Genomic DNA, 8,381 nt, shown 5'->3' with positions numbered 1-8,381 from the left:
CTATAGAATGTTTGCGCTCACTGGAGAGAAACAGAGAGACAGAAAGTGAGAAATCACCCCCCAGCCCCTGCAGAGGTATAGCCATGCCACAATCCCTCCTCCTCCAATCTCTTCTCAGGATTTTGGGCATGCACATGCACACACGCCTAGCACGAGGTTCAAGCTGTCAGGCCTGGGACTCGAACTGCAGTCAGACATAGTGGAATCCAGCAACGTAACCATTATGCCACCTGCTGGTCTCCAATATCTTCAGTTTTAAGAGGATTATTTTAACAGAAATTTAAGGAAAAAGAAAGATGCTTAGAGGTCTTTTGGAGTATTAACAGAACCTTGAAAGATAATATTTACTATCCTGTAGGAGATAGAGATATAGATGTGTATTTGAATAATTTGCAATAAAGATATATTAGACAGGTTAGAACATTTTCTAGTTATGATTATACCTTTTAGATGTTTTTAAAAGACTGACAAAAAATACCTATTTTTCCTTAGATAATTTTTCAGCACCTATAAATTTGTATCTATTATTGCCTTATAAAGCTCAACATGTCCTGCAGGGGGCACTAGACACAATAATGATGCTATGCAGATGACAGGTGTGGAGAAGTGAGGTGGGAGGGCAGCATCCTGAATGTCATGTGCTCATCCTGGTGGTCACTGAATAGCAGCCTGGTGAATGAGGGCTTCTTAGGGATGTGAACCTAGATCAAGCAGTTCGACTGGTATGCACTTATGATCTTAAAAGCTTTTGAAAGTGAGAAACAGGACAAGGCTTTCAGGACTAGAGTATATTTATTTTTCTAAATGCTTAGGTCATGCCCCTACATAAAAGGGAACAGGCAAGTCCTACTTATGTACACCTTGTGCAACTGTAAAGTGGGCAGAGATCCTGTACAATGCTAAACTCTGCTAAGGATATCTAGGCTTCATATCATAAGAGAAATGATATGAAGTTATGTTTGAAATTATATCATCAAACACTAGTCTATACATACTATTTTTTTAAGACCTCAGGACAGTCTAGGTTTGACTAACCTCTAAGAGCTACTTAAATTCTTGTAGAATGATTCTAGGGTCAATTATAAACTGCAAAGGCAGCCTAAAGATTCCCGTATATTCTGAAATATTTAGTTCTAATCCAATATATACCTAATAATTCAGTCTTTCATTATTCCTAGGTTAGACTGTTGATGTGCTGTATAGTATGTGTCTTTTGCTTTTTGCAAAGGAAAGTCTCTAAACATGGTCATGATCACTTTAAATGACTGATGTTTACTTTCAGATGTTCTGTACTCACAGCTTATTGTATACTTCAAAATAGAATTTATTATTTTAGGCATGAAACCTGCACCATTTATGTATTTTAAATCTCCACTCTTGTTATCATTGGTTGTTCAAGGTGGAAGTATATTCTTCTTCTTCTTCTTTCCTTCTTTCTTTTGAAATTTAATGAAAAACTCTATTGAAGATCTGAAAAACAATTCCTTAAAGATGGACTTGAGAAAACTGTAGCTACATAATGCATTGTGTCTATCATGTTAAAACATGCATTAGACACAAATACAAAACCATGAAACAAGCCACCCTTCTTCAACAATTTGAGCAAAGATAATGCCTAAGGAACAACAGAAGACTTGCAAAGGGTGGGTTCTTTAAACACCATTTTAAAAAGAAAAGAAAAGAAATATAAAAGGAGCACAAATGAATGAGTGTGTTCAGTGGTGTACACTGAATAGAACCTTTGGCATTAGGAATCAGAGCATTTTGTCGTATAGCATTAGCACATATTATGAAAGCATGTAGCGTCAAAGGAATAGAACCACCGGCATTCAAAAGCTGCTTTGTCAACTAGGCAATTAAACACTCGCCAGCATGTCTCTGCTGACCACCATTGAATACACTGGTAGCAACTTTGAAATGCAAAGAAAGAAATGGGGGAAAAAAAGGAGCCAAACTCCTTTTATTTTCTCTATTTAAAATCAAACAGAAAACAAACATCAATTCTGTTGTATACTAACATCTTCAAAGTCCATTATTTGTACAATAGAAGGACTAAGAACAAAAATGTGTTTACAGACATCCAAACACAGGTGAGTGAGTGCACTTCTCACTCAGCTTTCTGATGGTACTGGGGGTGGGAGGGTCACTTCATAATTGCTGCCGCTTAAACAAAGGTGCAGAATTATCTACCAGGTAATTTAGGAACTCACAAAGATAATTCAGTAATAATGCAAGGCCCTTCTCATCAAGATGTGTATAGGTCAACCTCACACCAATCCATACCAATAATCTCAGCAGATGAGGCTCTCCGTACACCTGGGACATGGTGCATCAGGGTGATCTGCATGATCTCCCCTACTTGTAGAGTAGGCGAGTGCTCAACATGATGGTGAAGTTTTCTTTTATCCCTGCTACAGCTTTGTCAACAGCATACTCCTTATTATTGATATTTCCTGGAGATTTCTTATAATTTGCATAATCCTTCAGAATGGAATTCACATTCTTCTTAGCAGAAAGATAAAAGAGCTTTTTTTGATTGGTAATTAAGTCCCAGTCATCAGCAAATCATGATTTTAGCTCTTCAGGAATCTTTAACTTCAACTCTGTTCATAAGTGTTTCCTCATTTTCAACAGTAGGATTGACCTGGGCCGTTTTCTCCTGAAGAGGCTGAGATGTCTCACTGGTACTGCCACCATCTCCATTCCCAGGTGTTTTCTGTTTATTCTTTTTTGTTTGCACGTCAACATTTTTCTGTGGCACACCAGATGTCTTCTTTCCTGGAACAGCCCCTCTCATCTTTCCCTCTTCATACTGCTCCTGATTGACTTTTTGAAGTGCTCGCTGTTTCCCGCAGACGGGTGTTTACATATTTGAGTACTCTGCTTTCTGGAATCCATTCATCACAATTTTTACTTCAATCACTGTAACATATATAATATCTCACTTGCTTGTCCTTTATGGCAACTTTTACACACTTTGCTCCATAAAGAAGAGGTCCATGAAAGCACAACACTCTCTCACCCTCCCGAAATTTAGGCTTCAGACCCTGCGTCGTCATTTGTAAGTGACTTACTGCCTCCTCCTCCTCCCAGCACTCCCGACTACCGCCCCCTACTCTCTGCTCCACCCAACAAAGAGTATATTCTTCGTAGACACCTCTTTCCATTTTAGTTCTTACATTTTATTAATTACTTAGATCTATTAGTTTTATCTCCCAAATATCCATTCAGGTAACAACTTCATAGTTAAGTGTTCCTGCTTCTAGTCTCACCTCCTTTGCATTGATGCCCTAAGCTAATACCAGACTGATTCTTTCTAAAAGTAATTGGGCCATTTGTAAAAATCCTTTGAGCCATAGACTATTTAGTACAGGATACATTTCAGAATCCACCGCAGGGCACACAAGTTGCGTAAGGGTCTGACTGTGATTTGCCTTTGGATCTTCATTTCCTCTTTCTTCCACATCATCTGTCCACTATGAACTGATTAATTTTATATAGTTTAAAACATTTACATACAATAAATTAAGTTCACTCTTTTGGTTTGGATATTCATGAATTTCAACAAATGTAGATAGTTGTTTAAGCATAGCAGTGGTTTTTTTTGAGAGGTTTTTTAAGAGGAGGGGTTTTTTTTTGGGGGTTTTTTTTTTTTTTTTTTTTTTTTTCTTGGTATAGGGCACATGCGCTCGCCAGACAGAGAGAGACAGAGAGACAGAAAGTGAGAAATCACCCCCCAGGGGGGGATGGCCACGCCACAATCTCTTCTCCTCCATTCTCCTCTTGGGATCTTGGGCACGCACACACATGTGCCCGGTGTAAGTTTAAGCCACCAGGCCTGGGACTCGAACTGCGGTCGACTACGAGGGAGTCCAGCAACATAGCCATTACGCTAACTGCTGGTCCCAGCAGTGTTTTTTTTAAGAGAGGTTTTTACTAAAGGGCGTGTGCACATGCTAGAGAGACAGAGAGAGAGAGAGAGAGAGAGAGACGGAAAGACAGAAAGCAAGAAATCACTCTCCATGGTGTTGACCATGCTGCATTCCCTTCTCTTCCATTCTCCTCTTGGGATTTTAGGCATCCACGCACACATGACCTGCGTGAGTTTGAAGCCATCAGGTCCAGGACTCAAACTGCGGTCAGCCATGTGGGAGTCCAGTGATATAACCACTACTCCATTTGCTGGTCCTAGCACAGTAGTCATCAAGATACATAAAAAATTTTATCACTCTCAAAAATCACCTCATGCTGTCACTGTATATCCCTCTCCCCAAGCCCTGATGAATTCTGATGGTTTTAGGTCTTGTAGCTTTGCCTTTAGCAGAATGGAATCAGACAATATGTAAGTTTTTACTTAGCATAATGGATTTCAGATTCATGTTATCATGTAGATTGCTAGTTCCAAAACATTTGCATTAACTATAAACAAATTAATATCTGTAACCGCTCATGTTGTCATGACTTCGAGCATTCTTAGTTTCTAGAATCCATTTTAAACTGTTGAACATCTACTCATTTAAAAAAATTGTTTTCAATTTCTTGGTCAGTCCAACGTGACTACTTATGACTACTCCTGCCAGGCAGACTTGGGCATTATTATTATTATTATTATTATTATTATTTTTGACAGAAGGTGGATGAACCTCCCAGAGAGACAGAGAGAAGAGGAGAGGGAGAAAACATCCCCAAGTGGGGCATGGTCACAGCACAATCCCTTTTCCTTAATTTTCCATACTGTCAGGATTTAGGACAGGTGCACACACATGCCTGGTATGTTTTTCAAGGCAACAAGGCTGGGATTCAAATCACAGTCAGCCATGTGGGATCTGGCTCCTTTAACCACTAGACCCTGGGATCGGCCCAGGCATTATTATTATTATTATTTTTTAATATTGCCTACTACATTGAATTTCAATGATGTGTGTACTTGTCTGTTTCCTTTATTTTGGTAATCAGCAAACTATGTCCACAGGCCAAATATGCTTCTTCATCCACCCAACCCCATCCCCCAGCTTTTATGTGTCAAATGGCAGTAAGTAACCCACAAAGCCTAAAATAGTTGCTAAGTAGCTCTTTGCAGAAAATGTTTGTCATCTCCTACTCTACTTGACTGTGAAGCGTTTCATCCCAGTATCCAGCTGTGTCACTTAGGGTTCAGTGAAGAAAACAGAAACCAACTTAGGTATTTCAACACAAAAGGTTTTACTACAGGGCAATGGCTATACAAATGTTCAAAGAGTTAGAATAGCATACAGGAAAGGTTGTGCTAACCAGATCCTGGACCCACACTCCTAATGACCTTCTAAGAGTGGGGAGGCTATATTTCTGCTTTTCAGCTGCCAGAAACAACAAAAAAGAATGACTCCTCTATTTTTCTTGTCTTCTAAACTCAAGTGAGTGCCTCCAAATGGCAGAATCCAGCCAGAACCCAACTGGCAATTGAGTCTGAGAAATCTCATTTTCAAGGTAGTAGTCCCAGTGGTTCTAGGGAGCATAAATATGTGTGAAGGTGTAGGAGCTAGTGTCAGTGGATGCAGTCTGGCAAATTAGCATACTGGTGCACATTGTAGGTGTGGAGTAAAGGTTACTAAATTAAATTAAAAAAACATTTGAGCATTTAGTGTGGTAGGTACTTCACAGAATGCATAGATAAATAAAACCATATTTTGCCTTCTGTAGCTTACTATCTAATGAATGAGATGGAAGTGCAAACAACTGACAATGCCCGGGATATAGCAGAATAGCTATTGAATAAAGATTATAAGGAAAAAGTTGAAAGAGTGCAGAGGAAATAATAAATTCAGCTTTGGGTATGAAAAGGGGATGGTTTCTTGGAGGAAATGTGCTCTTTAGGCATTGTGACAAGGCTTTAGGAACTGAGAAAAGATTTGTGGAAAATTCACCTGAAAGGAGAAAGAAGTCATGGCACCAAGATGTGAAAACAAATGGGACTGGGAGGACTTAGCACAGTACAGCTGTAACTTAGTGATTTTTTTTACATTAAAGTAGCTAAAGTTTTTGAAAATAGGATGATTTTATTATTCTATGAACACTCCAGTTTACCTGATACCCTTTTAAAAATGTGTGCTTCAATGTTAAATGTCACCCTAACTCAAATCCAAAATTCAATGATTAGAATTTGAGAGCAGTTTTAGTGCATGTGCTAAAATACAAGTACTTAAATTGGCCTTTGAAAAGATTACGTACCTTAGCATTAACTTTATACCCAGCACCATTTGTTAAAAGAGTAATATTTCTTGCCCCCTAACCCTTGCCCTCACCCCACATGCCACATTATGTTCCAAATCCAAGCATGGAATATGCATGCACAATGCTCTTCTCTTAATAGAATCAGTGGGAATTACGTAGTGGCTATGTACTAAAGATCGAACTTGACTAGAGGTTTCAACTAACCAATTTCTCTATCAAGTTTCACATGCTGTATATACCAATCACATTTTGCATGGATGGAGGAGTACGTGTAAACATGGCCTCTGAGTAGACTTTTAATTTCCATTTAAACAGGAGGAATTATTATTTTTAAATTAAAAGATGTACATAAGTCTGCCACAATTAGCACCCAAAATTTAGTGTGACCTTTATGGCAGCTGGTGATACTCTAATATTTCTGAGTAGTACATAAAAGGTGAAAGGGCATATCTCCTTTCAATGTGCATATGTAAGTGCAATAAGTATTAATAGGAGTACATACTTGTGGATAATCCTGGAATGTATATCTATATTTATAATTAGGAACAGTTATGTGAATTTGATATAAATATCTGTCATCAGTGGTGTTTGATTATCAATTTCTCTTGAACATTTTTCAGGAACTATATCAGTACATGGCAGCCTACTATTCTTGGGTTTTATAACAGGTAATGAAAGCATGTTTAGAATATCTTCAGATTTTTTGTGAATAAAAATATTTATTCAGAATCCATAAATCTAAATATGAGGGTGCTTTGTTGTTTGTTTTATTTGGCAAAGTCAGACACGGCATTATAGCATTTCAAAATGTGATTTTGTGTATGAAACTTAATTCTTAACTGTAAAAAAAAAACCTCAGGAGGAAAGTGTGGCTTTTTTATTTTATTTTGTTGCTCTCCGCTCAGATTTCTCTTTCTTTATGACTTCCCTTGTTTTTCCTTCTTTTTTTTCCCCTTAGTTTTTGATTATTCTCATTCCATGCCGTATGTTTCAGATATGATACTTGCCTAAAACTTAGTGAGGATAAGTGAAAGTAAATATAAAAGAATATTTATGTGGAGAATGTTAGGTGCTTTTACTTTGTCCTTTGTATTTTTGTATATTATTTGAGGTTATAAACATTAGAAAAATGAATAACTATTTTCATCATAAAGAAAACTAACATTAATGTTCGAGGAATTTTAAGAACCTTAAAGTATGATTCTTGAAATACAGGTTTTAAAGATAAGCCTTGTTTTCCCAAGATTAGGTTAATTTTCAAATAAGTTAGTTTGACTTACTCATATTACTCTTCCTCACAGAAATTCTTGAAACAACTCACTGAATTTTAGAGAGATCTTTACGTTTTATGTGTCAGACAAAATGATAACTCCATTTTCACTTGGTTGTAACTGTGAAGGCAAGAAACATACCTATATTCTTCTCAGTCATATCCCCTATGCTTTTATCTTAGTAGATGTTGAATTATTTAAAACATAAGGCATATTTACAAACCAGTTTTAAAAAATGCTCTAAAAGAAAAATTCACAAAGTACATAATGTACATTGTGTAAACATAGAGCAATATAATGCATTATTTCACAGAGAAAGAAACACAAATACTCAATTTTTATGAAAGTGGTTTACCTCATTAAGAATCAAATAATATAATCAACATTCAAAAATCAGTAGCCTTTTTAGACACGAATGATTAAATAACTGAAAAAGAATTTTTAAAAGTTCAACAGAGAAAATAAAATACCTAGGGGTAAATTTACTAAGGAGGTGCAAAAGTTCTGTATCGAAAACTATGAAACACTGATGAAAGAATTCGAAGACACACAAAAAACCAGAAAGATAGCCCATGTTCATGGACTGAAAAAACTAGTATCATTAAAATGTGTACACTGTTCAAAGAGATTTATAGATTCAATGCAATCACAGAGATAGAAAAAAATGAAATTTATATGGAATCTCAAAAGACCTCAAATAGTTAACGCAATCTTGAGCAAAAAGAATAGAGCTGGAGGCACACTACTACCAAAGTTACAAGAATTGCATAGTACTAATAAAAGGAGTGGAGAGAGAGAGAGAGAGAGAGCACGCAAAAGAGAGATTCCATTGTAACAGAGGAGAGAACCTGGATATAAACCCAGGTATATAAAGCCTGATTTAAAGGTTCCAAGGACATC

At 37.0% G+C, this 8,381-nt stretch overlaps 1 pseudogene; it reads right to left on the bottom strand.

Moving 5' to 3' along the window:
- Positions 1 to 2,148: 2,148 nt before the first annotated feature.
- On the bottom strand, positions 2,149 to 3,167 carry LOC102499571 (mortality factor 4-like protein 1 pseudogene; annotated as a pseudogene).
- Between the last annotated feature and the right edge of the window lie 5,214 nt (positions 3,168 to 8,381).

Source organism: Tupaia chinensis, unplaced genomic scaffold, assembly GCF_000334495.1.
Source record: "Tupaia chinensis unplaced genomic scaffold, TupChi_1.0 Scaffold000225_1, whole genome shotgun sequence".
NCBI classification, from domain to species: Eukaryota; Metazoa; Chordata; class Mammalia; order Scandentia; family Tupaiidae; genus Tupaia; species Tupaia belangeri.
Note: the sequence above shows the minus strand (reverse complement) of the source record. Positions and strands in the feature narration are given on the sequence as shown.